Below are 23142 nucleotides of genomic sequence, written 5' to 3' on the forward strand. Positions count from 1 at the left end.
AATTTGATCTTAGAAGTCAGAAAAAAAGGGGAAATCAGCATGGAATTTCCCTACTTTCTGGATTCTCAACTTCCAATAAAAAGAACCAAATAAAAATTAGTCCAACCATTGTATAAGACAGTGTGGTGATTCCCCAAAGACCTAAACATGGAAATACCATTCAACCCAGCAATCCCATTACTGGATATATACCCCCCAAAATATAAAGAGTTCATTCATAGAGACACATGCATACAAGTGTTCATTGCAGCAGTATTCACAATAGCAAAGACATGGAATCAACCTAAATGCCCATCATTGACAGGCTGGATAAAGAAAATATGGTACATATACACCATGGAATACTACACAGCCATAAGAAAGAATGAAATCATGTCCTTTGAGGCAACATGGATGGAAATTATGAAAACTTACAAATATGTGGAAATTACACAACATACATGTAAATAATCAATGGATCAGGGAATACAGCAAAAGAGAAATTAGAAAATATCTTGAGATAGGCAAAAATAAAAACGCAACATACCAAAACTTATGAGATGCAGCGAAAGCAGTGCTTAGAGGAAAATTTATACCTGTAAATATCTATGTTATTGATATGAGAAAGATCTCATATCAACAACCTAATTTTCATATTAGGACACTAAAAAAAGAAGAGCAAACTAAACTAAAAGCAAAAAGAAAGGAATAATAAAGATTAGAGAGTTAATAAATAAAGTGGAGAGTAGAAAACCCATAGAGAAAGTTAGTTAAACCATAGATTCAGTGCTATTTCTATGAAACTACCACTGATATTCTTCACAGAACTAGAGAAAACTATTTAAAAATTTATATAGAACCAAAAAGGAGCCAAAATAACCAAAGCAATCCTATGCAAAAGAACAAAGCTAGAGACATCACACTACCCAACTTCAAACTATACTACAAGGCTACAGTAGCCAAAACAGCATGGTACTAGTACAAAAGTAGACACATAGATGAATGGAACAGAATAGAGAACCCAGAAATAAGACTGCACATCTACAACTATCTGATCTTTGACAAACCTGACAAACACAAGCAATGAGGAAAGGACTCTCTATTCAATAAATGGTGTTGAGATAACTGGCTAGCCATATGCAGAAAATTGAAACTGGACCCCTTCCTTATGCCATATACAAAAATTCTCAAGATGGATTAAAGACTTAAATGTAAAACCCAAAACTACAAAAACCCTGGAAGACAACCTAGGCAATACCATTCAGGACATAGGCATGGGCAAAGATTTCATGACGAAGATGCCAAAAGCAATTTCAACGGAAGCAAAAATTGACAAATGGGATCTAATTAAACTAAAGAGCTTCTGCATAGCAAAAGAAACTATCAACAGAATAAATAGACAACCTACAGAGTGGGAGAAAATGTTTTCAAACTATGCTTCTGACAAAGGTCTAATATCTAACATCTATAAGAAATTTAAAAGAAATTTACAAGAAAAAAAACAAAACCATTAAAAAGTGGGCAAAGAACATGAACAGACACTTCTCAAAAGAAGACACACACTTGGCCAAAAATCATATGAAAAAAGCTCAACATCACTAATTATTAGAGAAATGCCAACCAGAACCACAATGAGATACCATCTCACATCAGTCAGAATGACTACTATTAAAAAGACAAAAAATAACAGATGCTAGCTAGGTTGTGGAGGAAAAGGAATGCTTATACACTCTTGATGGGAGTGTAAATTAGTTCAGCAATCGTGGAAGACAGCATGGAAACTCCTCAAAGAATGAAAGACAGAAATACCATTTGACCCAGCAATCCCATTACTGGGTATATACCCAAAGGAATATAAATCATTCTATTATAAAGACACATGCATGTATATGTTCATTTTAGAACTATTCACAATAGCAAATACATAAAATCAACTTAAATGTCCATCAATGATAGACTGAATAAAGAAAGTGTGGTACATACACATGATGGAATACTATGCAGCCATAAAAAAGAATGAGACCATGTTTTTTGTAGGGACATGTTTGGAGCTGGAGACCATTAACTTTAGCAAACTAACGCAGGAATAGAAAGCCAAATACTGCATGTCCTCACTTAGAAGTGGCAGCTAAATGATGAGAGCACATGGACACATAGAGGGCAACAACACACACTGGGGTGAACAGTCTCTTACTAGCTTTTGTGTGGATATATGTTTGTATTTTTCTTGGGCGTACACCTAGGAGTAGAATTACTAAGTCATCTGGTAACTTTAACATTTTGAGGAAATGCCAAACTATGTTTCAAAGTGGCTGCATAATTTTATGTTACCACCAGCACTGCATGAGGGCTTCACCTTCTCCACATCCTTGCTAACACTTGTTATTGCCTGTCTTTTTTGTCATAGCCATTTTAGCAAGTGTGAAGTGTATTTCATTGTGGTTTCGATTTGTATTTTCCTAATTATTAATGATGTTGAGCACTTTTCATATGTTCATTAGTCATTGTATATCTTCTTTGGATAAATGTCTATTCAAATCTCTGAACATCCTATCAGAGGGTGGAAGGTGGGAGAAGGGAGAGGATCAGGAAAAATAACTAATGGATACTAGGCTTAATACCTGGGTGATGAAATAATCTGTACAACAAACTCCCTTGACACATGTTTACCTATGTAACAAAACTGCACATCCTGCACATGTTCCCCTGAACTTAAAAGTTAAAAAAGAAAGTCAACGAAATCAATTCTATTTTTATACTCTAGCAATCAATGTTTAAATTTTTTTAAAAAATTTTTATTTAAATTGGTTTTGAGGGAACAGATGGTGTTTGGTTACATGAATAAGTTCTTTAGTGGTGATTTCTGAGATTTTGGTGCACCCATCACGCCAGCAGTATACCCTGTACCTAATGTCTACAGACTTTTATCCCTTGCCACCTCCTACCCTTTCCTCTGAGTCCTCAAAGTCCAGTGTATCATTCTTATGCCTTTGTGTCCTCCTAGCTCAGCTCCCACATATGAGTGAGAACATATGATGTTTGGTTTTCCATTCTTGAGTTACTTCACTTTGAATAATAGTCTCCAGTCTCATCCAGGTTGCTGCAAATACCATTATTTCATTCCTTTTTGTGGCTGAGTAGTATTCCACGGTATGTATATGTGTGTGTGTGTATATGTATATATACCACATTTTCTTTATCCACTCATTGATGGGCATTTGGGCTGGTTCCATATTTTTGCAATAACAATCAACATTTTGGAATTAAAATTAAAAACACACTTCCATAACATCATAAAGAATAAAATACTTAAGCATAAATTTAACAAAAGTAGGGCATGACTTATACACCAAAAACTATAAAACAAGCAACAAAAGAAAAATATAAATACATTTGTTGACACTAAAATGAAACCAAAAATTTGTGCTAAAAGTGATTTCATCAAGACAGAAGAAAGACCACTCAGAGAATGGAATAATCTATTTGCAAATCATATATCTGATAAGAGGCTTTTATTCAGATTATATAAAGAACTTTTAAAACTCAATAATAAAAAGACAAGAAACTAAAAAAAAAGGCAGAGAATTGAACAGACGTTTTTCCAAAGAAGATATACAATGGCCCATGAACACATGAAAGGTGCTCAATATCATTAGTAATCAGGAAAATACAAATCAAAAGCACAATGAATTACCACTTCACACTTGCTAAGATGGCTAGGACAAAAAGATAGGCAATAACAAGTGTTGGCAAGGATGTGGAGAAGGTGGAGCCCTCATGAAGTGCTGGTGGTAATGTAAAATTGTGCAGCCACTTTTGAATATAGTTTGGCATTTCCTCAAAATGTTAAAGTTACCAGATGACTTAGTAATTCTACTCCTAGGTGTACACCCAAGAAAAATGCAAACACATGTCCACACAAAAACTAGTACAAGATGGTTCATAGAAGTAGTATTCATAGTAGCCAAAATGTGAAAACAACCTTAATGCTCATTGATGAGTGGATGAACAAATAAGGTACATCTTTGCAGTGAAATATCATTTGATGATGGGAAGGAATGTAGTACTGATGCATGCTGCAACATGGATGAACCTTCAAAACTTTATGCTGAGGGGAAAAGCCAGTCATAAAAGGACACATACTGTGTAAAACCATTTATATGCAATGTCAAGAACAGGCAAATTATGAAAACAAACAGTAGCTTGATGGTGCCAGTGGCTGGAGAAAGTTTGGGGGAAGGAGTGAGGAATGACCGCTAAGAGGTGCAGAGATTTCTTTGTGAAGAGATGACAACGTTCTAAAATTAAATATTAGTGATGGTTGCAAAACCCTATGAATATACTGATAAACATTGAGTTGTATTCTTTTCCTCTGTATTTTTATTGTATGGATTTAAGGTATACAACATGTTTTGATACATATATAAATAGTAAAATGATTATTATAGTCAATTGTCTTAACATATTCATCATCTCATTCTGTGTGTGTGTGTGTATGGTAAGAGTATATAAAATCTACTTTCTTAGCAAATTTCCAGTATACACTGTAATTTTATTAACTGTAGTCTTCATACTGTACATTGTATCTCCAGACTTAGTTTCTCAAGATAACTGCATCTTTGTAGTCTTTGACCTACATCTTCCCATTTGCTCCAGCCTTGGTAAGCACCTTTCTACTCTCTGTTACCATACACTCCATTTTTTTCCAACTATTACTTTAGATTCAGAGGGTAGATGTGCGGGTTTGTTACATGAATAAATTGTAGGTTGCTAGAATTTAGTGTACAAATAATTTTATCACCCAGACAGCGAGCATAGCACCTAATAGGTAGTTTTTCAACCCTCACCCTTCTCCCACCCTCCCTCCTCTAGTAGTCCCTGGTGCCTATTGTTCCCATCTTTGTGTCCATGTGTACTCAATGTTTAGCTCCCACAGCAAGCAAGAACATGTGGAATGTGGTTTTCTGTTCCTACATTAATTCATCTAGGATAATGGCCTCCGGCTGCCTTCTTATTGCTACCAAGGATACCATTTCATTATTTTCAATGGCCGTGTAGCATTCTATGGTGTTTATGTACCACATTTTCTTTATCCAGTCCACCATTGACAGGCATCTAGGTGGATTCCATGATTTTGCTGTTGTGAATAGTGCTGTGATGAAGGCGTGAAGCATGCTTGTGTCTTTTTCTTTTTCTTTTTTTGAGACAGGGTCTTGCTCTGTCACCTAGGCTGGAGTGCAGTGGCATGAACTTAGCTTGCTGCAACCTCTGCCTCCTGGTCTCAAGCAATCCTCCCACCTCAGCCGCCCAAGTAGCTGGGACTACAGTGTGTGCCACCATGCCTGGCGAATTTTTGTGTTTTTAGTAGAGACAGGGTTTCATCATGTTGCCCGGGGTGGTCTCGAACTCCTTCACTCAAACGATCCACCTGCCTTAGCCTCCTAAAATGCTGGCATTACAGGCGTGGGCCACCATGCCCAGCTGAAGCATGCGTGTGTCTTTATGGTAGAGTGATTTATATTCTTATGGGTATATATCCAGTAGAAGGACTACTGAATCAAATGGTAGCTCTGTTTTCAGTTTTTGAAAAATCTCCAAACTGTTTTCCACAGTGGCTGTACTAATTTACATTCCAATCAGCAGTGTATAAGTGTGCCCTTTTCTCTGCAACCTCGTCAATATCTGTTATTTTTTGACCTTAAATAACAGCCATTCTGACTAATGTGAGATGGTATCTCATTGCAGTTTTGATTTGCATTTCTCTAATGATTACTGATTTAGAGCATTTTTTAATATGTTTGCTGGCCATGTGTATGTCTTTTTTTTGAGAAGTGTCTGTTTGTGTCCTTTGCCCATTTTTAATAGGGTTGTTTGTTTGTACTTGATTTGTTTGAGCGCCTTATAAATTCTGGATTTTACGCTTTAGTTGAACGCATAGTTGGAAATATATTCTCCCATTCTGTAGGTTGTCTGTTTATTCTATTGATAGTTTATTTTGTTATGCAGAAGCTCTTTACTTTAATGAAGTTCCACTTGTCTATTTGTGGTATTGTTGTGTTTCCTTTTGGGGACTTTGTCATGAAAATCTTTGCCAAGGCCTCTGTCCAGGATGGTATTTACTAGGTTTTCTTTTAGGGTTATATAGTTTTAGGTTTACATTTAAATCTTTAATCCATCCTGAGTTGATTTTTGTTTGTGGTGAAAGGAAGGAGTCTAGTTTCAATCTTCTGCATATGGCTGGCCAGTTATCCCAGCACCATTTATTTTATAGGAAGTTCTTTCCCTGTTGCTTGTTACTGTCAACTTTGTCAAAAACCAGATGATTGTAGGTGTGTGGCTTTATATTATATAAATACATTTAAAATGTTTATAGAAAATATAAACATTTTAAAATTTTTATATGGTGAGAGGTACAAGTATAGATTTCTTAACGCATATACTGTGTCATGGTGAAGTCTGAGCTTTTAGTGAATGCATCACCCAAGTAGGGAACATTGTACCCAATAGGTAATTTTTCAACCCTTGCAGGCTCTCACCCTTCCACTTTTGTAGCATCCAGTGTCTATTATTTCACTCTATATGTCCATGTGTACCCATGTTTTATAGCTTTTGCTTATAAATGAGAACAAGCAGAATTTATCTTTCTGTTTCTGAGCTGTTAATACTAGTTTGGTGCAAAAGTAATTGTGGTTTTTGCCATTAAAAGTAATATTGGCCTCCAGTTCCATCCATGTTACTGTAAATAACATGATTTCATTCTTTTTTTAATGACTGAGTAGTATTTCATGGTATGTTACATATATCAATGTATAAATACATACATATATACATACATATATCAATGTATAAATACATACATATATACATACTATATATATGCATACCATATCAATGCAGGATCAGATAAGAAAAAAATGCATATATATATATATATACATGATGAAATACTACTTAGCCATAAAAAAGTACATATGTGTGTGTATATATATTATATATTACTATATATATTATATATATACTATATATATAATATATATAGTATATATATGCTATATATATATAATATTATATATATATTTTCTTATCCAGTCCTCAATTGATGGACACTTAAGTTGATTACACATCTTTGCTGTTGTGAATAGTGCTGCCATAAACATTTGAATGTAGGTATCTTTTTGATATAATGATTTCTTTCCTTTTGGGTATATATTCCGTAGAGGGATTGCTGGATCAAATGACAGTTCTATTTTTAGTTCTTTGAAAAGTCTTCATATTGTTTTCCATAAAGTTTGTACCAATTTGCATTCCCACCAACAGTGTATAAGCATTCACTTTGCTCTGCATCCTCACTAACATCTGTTATTTTTAGACTTTCTAAATAATAGTGATTCTGACTGTTGTAAGATGATATTTTATTGTGATTTTAATTTGATTTTTTCTGATGATTAGTGATATTGAGTAATTTTTATGTTTCTTACCCACTTGTATGTTTTCTTTTGAAAAATGGCTGTTCATGTCCTTTGCCCACTTATAATGGGGTTGATTTTATCTTGCTAAGTTGTTTGAGTTTCTTGTAGATTTTGGATACCAGCCCTTTGCCAGACACATAGTTTGCAAATATTTTTTTCCATTCTGTAGATTATCTGTTTACTCTGTTGATTGTTTCTTTTGCTGTGCAGAAGCTTTTTAGTTTAATTAAGTCTCATTTGTTTATCTTTGTTTTTATTGTATTTGCTATTGAGGGCTTGGTCATAAATTCTTTGGCTAGACCAATGTGCAGAAAAGATTTTCCTAAGGTTTCTTCTAGTATTTTTTTAAAAATAGTTTCAGGCCAAGTCTTTGCTATTGTGAATAATGCCACAATAAACATACATGTGCATGTGTTTTTATAGCAGCATGATTTATAATCCCTTGGGTATATACCCCATAATGGGAAGGCTGGGTCAAATGGTATTTCTAGTTCTAGATCCTTGAGGAATCGCCACACTGTTTTCCACAATGGTTGAACTAGTTTACAGTCCCACCAACAGTGTAAAAGTGTTCCTATTTCTCCACATTCTCTCCAGCACCTGTTGTTTCCTGACTTTTCAATGATCTCCATTCTAACTGGTGTGAGATGGTATTTCATTGTGGTTTTGACTTGCATTTCTCTGATGGCCAGTGATGATGAGCATTTTTTCATGTGTCTTTTGGCTGCATAAATGTCTTCTTTTGAGAAGTGTCTGTTCATATCCTTCGCCCACTTTTTGATGAGGTTGTTTGTTTTTTCTTGTAAGTTTGTTTGAGCTCTTTGTAGATTCTGGATGTTAGTCCTTTGTCAGATGAATAGATTGCAAAAATTTTCTCCCATTCTGTAGGTTGCCTGTTCACTCTGATGGTAGTTTCTTTTGCTGTGCAGAAGCTCCTTAGTTTAATTAGATCCCATTAACCCAAATGTCCATCAATGATAGACTGGATTAAGAAAATGTGGCATATATACACCATGGAATACTATGCAGCCATAAAAAGGATGAGTTCATGTCCTTTGTGGACATGGATGAAACTGGAAACCATCATTCTCAGCAAACTATCACAAGGACAAAAAACCAAACACTGCATGTTCTCACTCATAGGTGGGAATTGAACAATGAGAACACTTGGACACAGGAAGGGGAACATCACACACCAGGGCCTGTCGTGGGGTGGGGGGAGGGGGGAGGGGATAGCATTAGGAGATATACCTAATGTAAATTACGAGTTAATGGGTGCAGCACACCAACATGGCACATGTATACATATGTAACAAACCTGCATGTTGTGCACATGTATCCTAGAACTTAAAGTATAATAAAAATAAAAATAGTTTCAGGCCTTACACTTATGTTTTTAATCCATCCTGAGTTAACTTTTGTATATAATTAGAGGCATGGGTCCGGTTTCATTCTTCTGCATATGGCTATCTAATTTCTCTGTACCATTTATTGAATAGAGTGTCATTTCCTCAATGTATATTTTTGCAACTTTTTCAGAGTTGGTTGTAGGTGTGTGGCTTTATTTCTGGATTCTCTGTTGTGTTCCATTGATCTATGTGTCTATTTTTATACCAGTACCATGCTGTTTTGGTTACTATAGCCTTGAAAGTAATGGCAAAAACCGCAGCTTCTTTTGCACCACCTTAATAATATAATCTGAAGTCAGATAATGTGATGCTTTCAGTTTTGTTTTTTTGGCTTAAGATTACTTTGGTTATGTTCACTCTTTATTTTGATTCCATATGAATTTTAGGATTGTCTTTTCTAATTATGTGAAAAATGATATTGGTAATTTGATAGGGAGTGCATTGAATTTGTAAATTGTTTTGGGCAGTACAGTCATTTTAACAGTATTGATTCTTCCAATCCATGAGCATGGGAAGTTTTACCATTTTTTTGTGTGTCATCTATGATTTTGTAGTTCTCCTTGTAGAGATCTTTCATCTCCCTGGTTAAATATGTTCCAGGCATTTTATTTTATTTTTTAGCTATTGTAAATGAGATTATCTTCTTGATTTGGTTCCCGGCTACATCATTATTGGTGTATAAAATGCGACTGCTTTCTGCATGTTAATTTTGTATCCTGAAACTTTACTGAATTCACTTAGGAAATCTAAGAGTTTCTTGGTGGAGTCTTTAAGGTTTTCTAGATATCATATTGTTAGCAAACAGGGATAATATGACTTCCTCCTTTCCAATTTGAATGCCTTTTGTTTCTTTATCTTGCTTGATTGCTCCAGCAAAGACTTTCAGTACTATGTTGAATGAGAGTGGTGAAAGTGAGCATCCTTGTCTTGTCCAGTTCTTAGAGGAAACACTTTCAACTTTTACCTATTACATATGATGTTGGTGTGGGTTTGCTGTATATGGCCTTTATTCTGTTGAGTTACGTTCCTTCAATGCCTGGTTTGTTGAGGATTTTAATCATGAAGCCATATTAAATTTTATAAAGTCCTTTTTCTGCATCTATTGAGATGATCATATGATTTTTGTCCTTAATTCTATTTATGTGATGTATCATATTTATTGATTTGTGTATGTTGAAACATCTTTGGATCCCTGGGGTAAGTCCTACCTAATCATAGTGCATTATCTTTCCGATGTGCTGTTGGATTTGATTCACTAGTGTTTTGTTGGGAAGTTTTGCATCTATGCTCATTAGAGATATTGGTCTGTAGTTTTCTTTATTTGTTGTGTCCTTGTCTTGTTTCCGTATCAGAGTAGTACTGGCTTTGTAGAATGAGTTAGGAAGAATTCCTTCCTTCTTGATTTTGTGGAATAATTTCAGGAATACTGATGTTTCTTCTTTGTATGTTTGGTAGCATTTGGCTATGAATCTATCTGATCCTGGTTTGTTTTTTTCCCCTGGGAGATTTTTTTGTTACTAATTAAATCTCACTACTCATTATTGATCTATTTAGGAGTTCTATTTCTTCCTGGTTCAATCTCAGGAGGTTGTGTGTTTCCAGTTTATAAATTTCCTTTACATTTTCTAGTTTGTGAGTGTATAGTTGCATATAATATTCTCTGATATCTTTTATATTTCTGTAGTATCAATTGTAATGTCTTCTTTTTCACTTACGATTGTGTTTATTTGCATCTTCTCTCTTTTTCTCTTGGTCAGTCTAGCTAGTGTTTTATCAATTTTGTATATCTCTTCAAAGAACTGAGTGTCTTCAAAGAACCAACTTTTCATCTTGTAGATTCTTTCCATTGTTTTTTCTGTCTCTTTTTCCCTTAGTTTTGCTCTGATTTTTGTTATTTCTTTTCTTCTGTTAACTTTGGGTTTGGTTTGTTCTTGTTTCTCTGGTTCCTTGAAATGCAACATTAGGTTGTTAATTTGTGGTTTTTCTACTTTTTTATCATGCAGGCTTTTAAGGCTATAAACTTCCCTCTTAACACTTCTTTTGCTGTATCCCACAGGTTTGATGTGTTGTATTTTTATTTTCACTGGTTTCCAACAATTTTTAATTTCCATCTGAATTTCTTCATTGACCCTGTGATCGTTCAGGAGGATGCCTATTAATCTCCATGTATTTATATAGTTTCCAAAGTTTCTCTTGGTATTGGTTTCCAGCTTTCTTCCACTGTGGTCTGAGAAGGTACTTGATATGATTTTGATATTTAAAGAATTGTCAAGATTTGTTTTGAGGCCTATGGTGGAGAAAGTTTCATGTACTGTTGAAAAGAATGTGTATTCTGTAGTTGTTTGGTAGAATGTTCTGTAAATGTCTGTCTAAAGTCCAATTCAAGTCCCATGGAAGTTTCTTTGTCAATTTTCTCTCTCAATGATCTTTCTAGTGCTGTGAGGGGGGTATTAAAGTCCTCTGCTATTGTATTCTGGTCTTTCTCTTTCTTTAGGTCTAGTAATATTAGTTTTGTGAATTTGTGTACTCTAATATTGGATGCATATATATTTAGGATTGTTATATCCTCTCGCTGAAGTGATCCCTTTATCATAATATAATTACCTTTTCTTTCTTTTTTTACTGTTTTTCATTTAAAGTCTGTTCTATATGATATAAGTATAGCTACTATTGTTTGCTTTCAATTTCTGTTTGCATGAAATATATTTTACCACCCCTTTACTTTCAGTCTATCTGTGTCTTTACAGTATACACCACAACTTCTTTATCCATTCCTCCATTGATGAATACTTAGATTGTTTCCACATCTAGGCTATTGCACATGTGTGTGCAATATCTTTACAAGGTGGTAGTTTCATCTCCTTTGAGTATTTACCCAGAAGAGGGATTCCTGGGTCATATGATAGTTATATTTTAAATTTCTTTAGTGACTTCCATACTGTTTTCCACAATGGTTGCACCTATCTACATTTCCATTAATGGTATACAAGCGTTCCCTCTCTACATCCTCACCAACATTTGTTATCTCTTTTCCTTTTCACAATAGCTATTCTAATAGGTGTGTGGTATTATCTCAATATGCTTTTAATTTGCATTTCTCTGATGATGAGTGATGTTGAGCACTTTTTCATTGGCCATTTTTATATGACTTTCTTGGAGAAATGTTTATTGAGGTTATTTTCCCATTCAAAAATTGAGCTATTTGATGTTCTGCTATTGAGTAGTGTGAGTTCCTTACATATTCGGAATATTAACCCCTTGTCTAGTACAGAGTTCACAAATATTTTCTCTCACTATGTTGGCTACTTTCTTATTTTGTTGTTTGTTTCATTTGCTCTACAGAAGCTTTTTAATTTGATATAGTTCCACTTTTTTTTTTTTATTTTGTTGCCTGAGCTTTTGGTGTGATATTAAAAAAAAATTGCCAAAGCCAGTATCAAGGAGTTTTCTTTTCCATGTTTTCTTCTAGTAGGTTTATAATTCCAAGTCTTAGGTTTAGGTCTTTAATCAATTATGAGCTGATTTTTGTAAATGGTGTAAGATAAGGACCCAGTTTTTTTTTTCTGCATATGGATAGTCAATTTCCTCATCATCATTTATTGAAGAGACTATCGTTTCACCATTCTTTTTTCTTGGTGGCCTTGTCAAGATATACACTACTAATATATGTGTGGGTTTATTTCTGGGCTATTTATTCTGATCCATTGGTCTATATATTTGCTTTTATGCCACTTCCAAACCGTTTTGATTACTGCAGTTTTGTAATATAATTTGAAATCTGGAAGTGTGATGCCTCTAATTTGTTTTTCTTTCTCAAGTCTGTTTTGACTACTCAGGGTTTTTGTAGTTCCATATAAATTTAAGATATGTTTTTGTATTTCTGTGAAAAATGTCATTGCAATATTTCTAGGAATTGCACTGAATTTCTATCTTGCTGTGGGTAGTGTGGACATTTTAATGATACTAATTCTTCCAACTTATGAACATGAAATGTCATCACATTTATTTGCGTATTGTTCAGTTTCTTTCAACAATGATTTATAATTTTCAGTGTACAGATCTTTCACTCCCTTGGTTAAATATTTTTCCTAGGTATTTATTCTTTTTGATGGTATTATAAATGGTATTTTTCTTTATTTCTTTTTTGAATAGATTGGTGTAAAGAAATAAAACTGATTTTTATATGTTAATATATGTTAATTTTGTATACTGCAACTTTACTAAATTCATTTATTAATTTTATCAGTTATTTGTGGAGTCTTAAGTGTTTTTTACATGTAGGATTTTGTCATCTACAAACAGGAAGAATTTTACTTTTGCTTATTTGGATGCATTTTATTCCTTTTTCTTGTCTGATTCTCCTGCTAGTACTTTTAATACTGTGTTAAACAGAAGTGGTGAGAACAGACATCTTTACCTTATACCAGATCTTAAAGGAAATGCTTTCAGATTTTTGCCATTGATTATGATATTGTGCACGTTTGATGGATGAATTCTGTGGTATGTCAATTATAAATCAATACACTCTACTTAAATAAATATGAAAGCAATTTGGCCAGGCATGGTGGCTCACACTTGTAATCCCAGCACTTTGGGAGGCTGAGGTGGGTGGATCACTTGAGGTCAGGAGTTCGAGACCAGCCTGGCCAGCATGGCAAACCCCCTTCTCTACTAAAAATACAAAAGTTAGCTGGGTGTGGTGGCAGGTGCCTGTAGTCCCAGCTACTCGGGAGGCTGAGGCAGGAGAATCGCTTGAACCCAGGAGGTGGAGGTTGCCGTTGAGCCGAGATCATGCCACTGCACTCCAGCTTGGGCAACAGAGCAAGACTATCTCAAAAAAAAAAAAAAAAAAAAAAAAAAACAATCTAACCCACAAAACTAAAGATGAATAGGGGAGTGAAAAAAGAATATGTTCAGTTTATTCTGGAAGATTTATGAAAGGTGAGTTTGATGCTACAGCCTCCTGTGTGTAAAACCTTTCGAAGTCTCTAGTTCCTCCCATCTTCCTCCCTGGCTGGCCTGGCCTCACGCCTGCCTTCTTCCGCAGCATAATTTCCTCCACTCCAGACTCCTGCTCTTCCTTCTGGCTGTAGCGAGCATCTCTGTGCCTCTCCAAGGCGGTTCACCTCCTGTGAGCATCTCTGTGCTTCTCCAAGGTGTTTCACCTTCTGTGCCCAGATACTTTCCCATGTGCACTTTTCTTTGCTTAAAATACTTCCTTTCCCCATCTTCTTTTCCCACACCCTTCCCCATCTTGAATAAATCCTACCCATCTTCAGACCTGTGCTTCTTTTGGCCTTCCCATCACCACCTTCCTCACACTTCCCAAAGGCTGTACCACTTTCCTTGTCCTCCAGTGGACCCAGTCAGCCTTGAGGACGGGCCCTGTGACTCTGCCCAGCCCACTATGCAGGGCACGGTGGTGCACGCCCAGTGCCCAGATCACGCTGTGGTGCATAGGACTATCCACTATGACAGCAGCCCATTGTTTTGGTAGTGGTCGTTCATGTGTTCTTATGGTCTCTTTTGAACTTAAAGGGGGTTCTTATTTCTAGCAAAACATGTCTGGTTATTCGTGCCCTTTAATACAAACTTAAATAGGCTTTCATTTCTTTCTTCTACAGTATGAGACATGTCATTCTTTCATGACTTGGTTCTCATTTGTTATGAAAATTTTCCTCTCAAATGTTTTCCTCAAGTGAGAGGTTGAAAATTTGGAAGTCTGGAGTCTGGTCCTCAGTTCTAATCTGGTAAGATTAGCTGTGATATTTAAACTCTGTCTGCGTTTGTGCACCTCGAGATGAGTTCTTTCCTCTTTTCATACTGCAGCTAACAGGGGATGTCAACCATTTCACTGTCTCCCAGTGATGGGATTTTAACAAACAGGAATGAATATTAATTTAGTTATCTGGTAATGATGGTATTACGGTTATTGTGTTTAAAGCATACACATTAATGAAAATTAGCCCACATTTTCACTGGATTGCAAAGAATATGGCTGTGTAAAGCATGGCTCAATATTTTGTAGGTGAGTCTACCATTTGACTATATTTCAAATGGATTTCTGGGCAATTCAGAGAACATCCCAGGTCCCTGGGTTTGCATATCTGGAGGTTGTGAGTCACTTATCCATAGTATAGGGTGACAGAACCAGAAAGGGCTGGGGTGTGCTTTGTGGAGGAGTTTCTGACAGCCTGTATTTACCCATTGGATGTATATGCACATCTTCCTAAGCATTCATTTAGCTGACAGTCTGGGAAATGTCAGCGTTCTAATTAACTCCAGCTAGAGAAGGTTGTGCTGCAATCTGAAATCCCTTTGATTGATATGGCTGCAATTAGAGCTCAGCTCCCTCTCAGCACACTGAAGTGGAAAGAGAGTGAGGAACAGGCGTCACGGGGCTCTCTGCAGAGCAGAGCTCCATTCTGTATCCATAGCTGGGAGGTAATGTGTGAAGGGAGATGCCTGATTGCCTCATCCAACCTTCCCCATGCTCCCAAATTGAGGAATTTATTACTTTTGTTAGAATAAAAAAGAAATGTACATTACCCTTTGCTTGTGTAGCTATTGCTTTATTAAGGGGATTTTGGAAACTTTGAAGGTCATTATGTTAAATCTAATAGATTTTTTCCCTCATTTTTATGAAGTATATTGACAGGAGGGCCCTTATTTATATTTATCTTAAAACAAACTTGTAAGTGCCATGTGTAAATTTGCGTGACCAAAATCACAGGAATAAGGATACAAGTTAGACTTTTAGGTAATTTGTATAGATGCTCATAGACCAAATAGAAGTCTTTTTTTGAGAATCAAATTTAGCAGATCAAAATTCTTTGATTACCTACTCTGTGCCAGGAACTATGGTAATGTCGGGAGCTACAAAGAAAAACACCACACTGCCTTTGACCTAAGGAGGCATGGAAAGGCACGGGTAAAGAAACCCAATGTATACGGGCACTGGCACTAGTCGACAGCTAGGTAAGACATCAGCCAGTGGAGGGGAAGGAGTGGTCATCCTGTTGGGAAAACCAGGAGATTCCAAGAGGAGGGACCATTGAGTTGGTCTCTGATGCTTGAGAATAATTTCAATACGGGAAGAACTGGGGCAAGGGGCTTCCAGGCTGAACACAGGCTTGGCCGTGAAGAACCTTCATGGTGAGTTTGGACCACAGCTGTGTGGCCAGTGTCCTGGAAGGTGGGAGTTGAGAAAGGATTCAGTGTTGGGGCTGGGGGTGACGGTGGCTGCAAAGATAGAATGACCAGATTGCACAGGGCTGGGCGCACATGGCTTTGCCACTTTGTTTTCCGATGGTGGTAGTAGGAAATTATTGCAGGATTTTGGTACAGAAGTTCGTGAACTGATCTATGTTTTAGGCAGGCAACCTCATCCCTGTTGTAGAGCCAGGAGAAATTGGAGGAAGGAGAACCGGTGAAGACATCATCACGATTGAACTGATGGGAAATTATCAGTCTGGATTAGACTATTATTCTTTTTTTCCCCTCTCAGTTCGGCCCAATTGCTGCTTTTGGTGGAACTGATTGGCTAGGCTGGGATAGAGGAGGTAAACGGTGTACTCAGACAATCCAGTCGTAATACAGAAACTGGCCCCTCCTTCTGCTCCCAAACCCTATTAAAGATAAGGAAATTTATATTCCTGGTCCTTAGAAAGCAGAGTTCCAATTAACCAAAGAAAGGGGACACGGACAAGGAAAACATTGAGCCCATGTTCCAGTTCTGAACGTCACCAAAATGCTCCACATTTCCCGAAGAACTGGGATCCCCCTCCTGTGGCTCCTCCAAGGTCAGGACTGGGGTTCCCAGGTGAGGGGCAGCCTCAAAGCACCCTCTTTTCTAATCTGCTGAAACACATAGGTGAGAGTTGTGCTGTTTTGAAGTTGTGAAGGTTAAATTTATGTGTCAGTGTTACTGGGCTGCAGAATGCCCAGACAGTTGGTTAAACCTTATCCTGGGTGCTCTACATGAGGTCAGCATTTGGGTCAGTGGGCTGCCTCCCTAGTGAGTGGGCCTCATCCATTCCACTGAAGGCCTGAACAGAAAAAAGGCTAAGGAAGAAAGAACTCCCTCTCTCTGCCTGTCTTCAGGCCGGAATACTGGCCATCTCCTGTCTTAGGACCCAGATTGAACTGGAACATACACCATTGGCTCTCCTGGTCTCTAGCCTGCTGACTGCAGATCTTGGTCTTCTCGGCTTCCATAATCACGTATAAATTCCTCATAGTACATCTCGCTTCCCCTCTCTTCACGGACACACACACGGACATGCATACACATTTGCCTGTTAGTGTGTGTGTGTGTGTATATGTATATATATATATGAGTATGTATATTTATCTCCTATTGGTTGCTTTTTCTGGAGAACCGAGACTAACATAGAAGTTACATTTCTATTTAAAAATTTTAATACTTTACTGTTTTTATATAAATAATACATACGTTAAGTCCAACAGAGCTTAAAGGTAAACAAACAAAAAAAGCATACATATTAGAAAAACAATCAAGCAACCTAGAAGAGAACAGAAATGATATCCACAAACCTTGCTTAGTATCCTAAATATCCTAAAATAGTATTCTAAGGCTACAGAAACTATGAAACATTCAATGATATTGGAATTATTATATTTCTAATCCCATGTTTTAATTTTAGATGTCTTCAACTTCTGGCTATGAAAGATGAGAGGATTAATGTTCTTACTGCCAAATTCCCTCTCTTCCCCTCTAGTTTTGTATTTGTAATGCCGGTGTATAAGCATTGTTAAGGTTTCTAACATTTGCAGAATTTCCACATTTGTTTAATATTATATTAATAGATGTGATAAGACCAACATTACAAATTAATAGTATCTTATGAGCTTTTTAAGGATGGTGCAGATAGCAATTTCATCTTAATTTTCAGGGCAATTGATTTTTTGTATTTTACTTTTAATTTGAAAGGAGTTTACTTCTCATGATCAAATTTCAGGGTCAAGATACGCCTATGAACTAATAAGCTTAATTTTATGTTTGATTTATGAATATATTATATATATATTTGTTATTTCCCCTGAAATCCTGTCCTAAGTTCCATATGATTTCTTAGACAATTGAGTCAGATTGCTAATTTTTCCATTCTATCTTATCATTTCTTCAAGTGTGTGTTTCCCATAGTAAGTACATCCACAGAAATATTTGGAGGCTCTAAAATTATTTGGAGAGAAATAACGTAAAAGAATGTTAACTTTGGCCATAATAGACTAGCAATGAAACTTATTTTTTGCTGGAAATCATCAAAAGTCATGAATGAAATTTTACTTGTTAATTTTTTAAAAAATACCTAATTTAGGCTAACATACTTTTTAAGGACATAAGATTTAAGCATATTATTTCTAAATCTCATAACAACCTAGAAGTATAGCTGTTATCTTACTGGTTAGGGAAGGGCCTGGCTGTGAGTGACAGCCAGTGACTGTGGTGTAATGAAGTGAGGTGGCTTTTCTCATGGAGCAGCAGGTCAAAGGTGAATAATATGGGGTAGTGCAGCTACTGTGAATGCCTTCCTGGATTTTGGGTTTCCTGTCTTGATGGTTCTTTATCCTTGTGCTTGTCACCTCATGGTCTCAACGTGGCTGCTGCAACCTCAGCCATCTTGTCTGCATTCCAGGAAGAAATTGGAGGGCAGGGCCTAGGGACCAAGGGGCCTTCCAGCAGATGCTTCTTCGTCTTAGAAAAGCAAAAGCCTCAATCAGTCAGCTTCTCGCCTTGTTGCTCTGTCTAGAGTGGTGCCTTGAAGGCTTCTTCCCAGCTTCTTATTCCTAGCTGGAAAGGTGGCTTCGAACTTCTTTCTTTTCTGTGATGTTTCTAACATCTCCATTGTGTTTGCTGGGATAAGATAGTTGACCTAATTTTGGGGACTTCTAAATAAAGTTTTCTCTAGACAAAGAGGTAATAACTGAGAAGGATTCACTTAAAAAAAGAATAGCAATTTAGTGAATTATAGAACGTAGCTGTAAAAATAATAATCTCCAAACATGAAGTAGTCTGTGATCTTTACCTGTAATTTTAATGTCAAGGACTTGCAGTTCTGCTGTCTCCAGGAGACTTTTTTGTCTATATCTTCACCTCTCAATGCCATTTCCCCTGCTGTAACTTTGGTGAAGCTGCTTATGTCAGAAGACATGTGGGGAAAAGGAATGCATGGATTGGTTTGTTTTTTTGTAATTGGCTGTTAACAGCCTGAGGTGAAAAGGGGAGGGATGAAGCTCTGCAGAGCCATGTGCGTGCCCATGAACCCGACACGTGTGCTGCACTGGTTTCTCTGATGGTCTCAATTCTCCACTCCAGCCTGTGCACATGCTTTTGGTAATGTTACTTGCATCTTTTTCTATCAAAAGATGGAAAAAATTTCTCCACCCCTGGAATTCTGGGCTGGCCTTAAGACTTGCTTCGATCAATAGCAGTGATGAAAGTGACAGTATTCCCATTCTGGATTTTGGTCTCAGGAAGCCTTTCATGCCTCTGCTTTGACCACAAGAACAAGTCCAGGCCAGCATGCTGGAGGAAGAGAGACCACATGGAGCACAGCCCATGCCATCCTTGGCCAATCAACACCATCTAACCCCAAATGTGTGAGAGACCCTGGCCAGGACCAGCAGAACCACTCAACTGACACACAGACTGAGGAACAGTAATGATGGTTATTGTTTTGAGGCACTGTGTTTTGGGATGGTTTGTCAGACAATGTTCTTTTGGCAATAGTTAACTAATACTGCATGTTTTGAGGTATTTTATATTCATTTTTACATTTAATCTTAATAACAGACCATCATGTTACTAATACTATATCTGTCTTAGAGACAAGCAATCTGAGTTTCACAGAGATGAAATAATTCCCCAGATCACAGAGCTAGAAAGTGGTACATCTTTTTGCTGATATCAGATTTGTCTTATTTCAAAACCCATTCCCTCTGCCCAGCCTCTCTGAATCTGAGGAGCACTTGTGAACAGGGGCCTTAGTTCCACATGAAGAGCAGAGTGAAGAGGTGCAGGCAAGAGTTCAGCGTGGTCACAGCCCTCTAGTGCTGCTTAGAAACAAACTTCATAATCTCACTAATGGTCTATCGATCAAAACCACAACGCAATACTACCTTACTCCTGCAAGAATGGCCATAATAAAAAAATTAAAAAATAATAAATGTCGGCGGGGGTATGGTGAACAGGGAACACTTCTACACTGCTGGTGGGAACATAAACTACTACAACCACTATGAAAACAGTGTGGAGATTCCTTACAGAACTAAAAGTAGAACTCCCATTTGATCCAGCAATCCCACTACTGGGTATCTACCCGGGAGAAAATAAGTCATTATACGAAAAAGATACTTCCACACACATGTTATAGCAGCACAATTCACAATTGCAAAAATATGGAACCAGCCCAAATACCCATCAATCAATAAGTAGATAAGAAAATGTTATACACACACACACACACAACATTGAATACTATTCAGCCATAAAAAAGAATGAAATAATGGCATTTGCAGCAACCTGGAAGGAATTGGAGACCATTATTCTAAGTGAAGTAACTCAGGAATGGAAAACCAAACATCATATATTCTCACTCATAAGTGTGGGAGCTAAGCTATGAGGATGCAAAGGCATAAGGACACACAATGGACTGTGGGGACTTGGAGGAAAGGGTGGGAGCAGATTGAGGGATAAAAGTCTGCATAATTGGGCACAGTGTATACTGCTTGGGTGATGGGTGCACCAAAATCTCACAAATCACCACTAAAGAACTTACTCATGTAACCAAACACCACCTGTTCCCCAAAAACCTATGGAAATAAAAATACAATACAATTTTAAAAACCCAAAAACAAAATTAATGTATTGTACACAAAAATTTAAGAGGGAAAACCTCGTAAGTGTTCTTACCACAATAAAAGAAAAGAAAAACAAAACAAAAAAGAAAAGAACTTCAGGTTCCTCTGTGGCTGGGCAGATGTTTTCTTCCTCTACCATCTCTCCAACTTCCCCATGTGTTGTACTCTTTGCATTATTTTATACTAGAAGGAGTTGATAGTGAGACGCAAGAGTCTTCTGATTTTTTGTAAAAAATTGACAAATAATTGTATATATTTATGGGGCAAAATATGATTTCTTGATATATGTATAAATTGTGGAATAATTAAATCAAGCTAACTAACTTATCCTCACCTTACTTATCAATTTTTTTGGTGGTGAGAACATTTAAAATCGAATCTTTAGCAATTTTGAAATTTACACTACATTATTTTTAACTGTAGTCACCACGCTGTGCAATAGATCACTAAAACTTATTCCTCCTGTCTAACTAAAACATTTTTTTGACCCCTAACTTCCCATTTCCATATCTTCCCACCTCCCTGCTACCCCATCCTGTGGTAACCATCTGCTCTCTGCTTTCAAGAGTTAAGCTTTCTTAGATTCCAGATGTAAGTGAAAGCATGAAGTCTTTGTCTTTCTGTGCCTGGCGTATTTCACTTACAGTAATGTACTCCAAATTTACCCATGTTGTCACAAATGTCGGGATTTTCTTCTTCTTTTCTTTTTTAAGATGGAAGAGTATGACACTGTATATCTATACCGCACTTTCTTTATTCGTTTATTCATTGGTGGACACCTGGGTTGATTCTATATCTTGGATATTGTGGATAATGCTGTAGGGAACATGAGAGAGTGCAGGTATCTCTTTGATATAGTGATTTCAATTCCTTTGGATATAAAACAAGTAGTGAGATTGCCAAATCATATGGTAGCTTTGTTTTTATTTATTTTTGCTGTTGTTGTTGATACAGAGTCTCACTCTGTTGCCCAGGCTAGAGTGCAGTGGTGCGATCTCGGTTCACTACAACCTCTGCCTCCCTGGTTCAAGTGATTTTCCTGTCTCAGCCTCCCAAGTAGCTGGGATTACAGGCACGTACCACCATGCCTGGCTAATTTTTGTATTTTTAGTAGAGATGGGGTCTCACCATGTTGGCCAAGCTGGTCTCAAATTCCTGACCTCAAGAAATCCACCCGCCTTGGCCTCTCAAAGTGCAGGGATTACAGGCATGAGCCACTGCACCCAGCCTATTTTTAATTTTTTGAGGGGCTTTCCAAACTGTTTTTCGTAATGTCTGTACTTATTTATATTTTCATCAACAAAGTACAAGGTTCTCTTTTCTCCACATCTTCATCTATACTTGTTACCTTTTTTAAAAATAAGGTCTTGCTCTTTTGCCCAGGCTGGTGTGCAGTGACACAATCATAGCTCACTGCAGCCTCAAACTCCTGGACTCATGTGATCCTCCCACCTCAGCCTTCTTAGTAGCTGGGGCTATAGGCATGTGCCACTGCCCCTGGTTAAATAGTTTTACAGATGCTGGGGTGGGGCAGGGGCCCGTTGGGTTGCTCATGCTGGTCTTGGACTCCTGAGCTACTTATTATATTAGACTGAGGATCTTTAATATCCCATCCTGTTTCCAGGCTTCTGAACCTCAACGTGTCCTGAATTGAACTCACTCAAACCCACTTGTCTTTCTATGTTTCCCTCCTAAAGAATGACACCACCATCCATGTGGCTGTCTAGGCCATCCTGAACTTCAAAATCATCTTTCATCTGGGATCTTCTTCTCAAATTCCAAAATTCAATGACAGGCCTCATTCATTCCAGAACCCTGATATCTCCTGAGTCCATTCATTTCTCTTTAAACTCACCAACACTACTTGAATTAAAGACGGAATTATGTATTTTGAGGGTTCTAGATACTGCCTTCCCACCAGCACATGTTTCCAGTCTCCCCACTTCCCAGGCCACCCATCAGCCTGTCGCCAAAGTGATCTTTCTCACATAAGCATTTGAGCAAAACTTTCTAGACATCCAATCACAGAATTCTTCTCCAGACAAAGCTGTAAACTTAGAAACTGACACAGGCATTTAATGGGGCTTCACAATATAGGATGGATACATGAGTAAATGAATGAAGTAACTATTTTTCTAAATTTACTTTATGTACATAAAAATATTATCTACCTTTGAACATTGAGTCAATCATTGGCTCAACACTTTGATGGCATTGAGGGGGAGATCAGAAAATATTTTAATTTCTTATTTAGAAAGTTAAAAAAATATGCCCCGGGGTCTTTTTATGGTTATGTAACTCAACCCTTGAAATGTAAAAATTTTGTCTGTATGCACAATTAATTTTAAAAGTAAAGGAATATATATTCATAGCATAATCTATGTTTTTATCACGTGCATAGC

General features: G+C 37.0%; 1 long non-coding RNA gene across 1 annotated transcript in view; it reads left to right on the top strand.

Annotated features, from left to right (window-relative positions):
• The window catches only part of LOC129030417 (uncharacterized), a 229181-nt gene that overhangs the window by 134663 nt on the left and 71376 nt on the right, over window positions 1-23142 (top strand). The window lies entirely within an intron of this gene.

Source organism: Pongo pygmaeus, chromosome 12, assembly GCF_028885625.2.
Source record: "Pongo pygmaeus isolate AG05252 chromosome 12, NHGRI_mPonPyg2-v2.0_pri, whole genome shotgun sequence".
Lineage (NCBI taxonomy): Eukaryota > Metazoa > Chordata > Mammalia > Primates > Hominidae > Pongo > Pongo pygmaeus.